This window comes from Symsagittifera roscoffensis, chromosome 6 (assembly GCF_963678635.1).
Source record: "Symsagittifera roscoffensis chromosome 6, txSymRosc1.1, whole genome shotgun sequence".
Lineage (NCBI taxonomy): Eukaryota > Metazoa > Xenacoelomorpha > Acoela > Convolutidae > Symsagittifera > Symsagittifera roscoffensis.
In genome coordinates this window covers 45,654,351-45,655,449 of record NC_087067.1, presented here as the reverse complement: position 1 = coordinate 45,655,449, position 1,099 = coordinate 45,654,351, and positions in this window count along the sequence as shown.

The window sequence follows — 1,099 nt, the reverse complement described above, 5'->3', positions numbered from 1 at the left end:
AATAGCTTGCCTCTAATCAGTTTGAAACAATGTCTGAGCCGGACTGATTTAACAAATATTTGTACAAAAATGAGTGTAGTGCGATTCGCCTGATCACGCACCTATCTTTTCACTCTTAAGCTCAAGGCGCCAATATCTTTCAGAAGGTATGAGAACAATATATTGAAAAGCGCTTGCAAAAAAGTCAAATTTTATCTGAAGAAAAAACACACAGAGCGCAAGTATTCCTGGTTAAGTTCATATAGTTGCTCTCGCAACTGATTTTTGTAGAGATTATAAAAATCGAAACAAGTTTTAAAACCTTAATTAGCACGCTGAACCCTGCTGGCATATTGTTTAGCAAATACCTTTATCAAAAGTCTCAAAGTGTTTCTGATGTTGCAGCCAAAAAAAATTGAGTTTTCCAAAAGAAACAAATGCTCATGGAAATCTTCAAGTCAGTTTCTGATGTTTCATAGGTGCTGAGTAACAAAATGACGTCATGATGATGGCAAATGTGAAAATTCGGTGTAGTGCAAAAACTTAATTAATTTTAAAGTTTTCCTTATAATGATAACTACCGCTTTTAAGCTAATTAACTACCGCTTTGAAGCTAATTAAATAAAAAATTTCATGGTAACTGCTATGAAGTTGTTTACTTGAAATAACCAATTATATAGAATTCACCTAAGCAACGAAAGTTCTCTCGAAAACAATCAAATCATCTTAAATAATTTTGCAATTGCAAAACGTAAGTTCGTCTCGTGGCAAAAAAACTCTAGAAATTACACATTTCTTGATCAAGAAAACTGAAGTATCGTCCTAAAAATATTTATTCTCTACAAGAAAAGAATAAAGCAACTGCATTTATTGATGCACGCGGTTATACTTTAAAGTTGATTCTCCGTCATGTCAACGAACACCTCGCCAAGAGATATTGAAGTCAAATTGTTGAGTTTATCCAAGGAATGAGAAACAAAACACTTTGTTAATTGGGTGTATAAAAATTTTTCTCTAATAAAATTTTTCTCTGACTAATCCTGTACTATAGAAAATAACGTTTATATGTTTTTTTTTACAATTTCTGGACAATAAATTGTGTTTAATTATTTAACGTGAG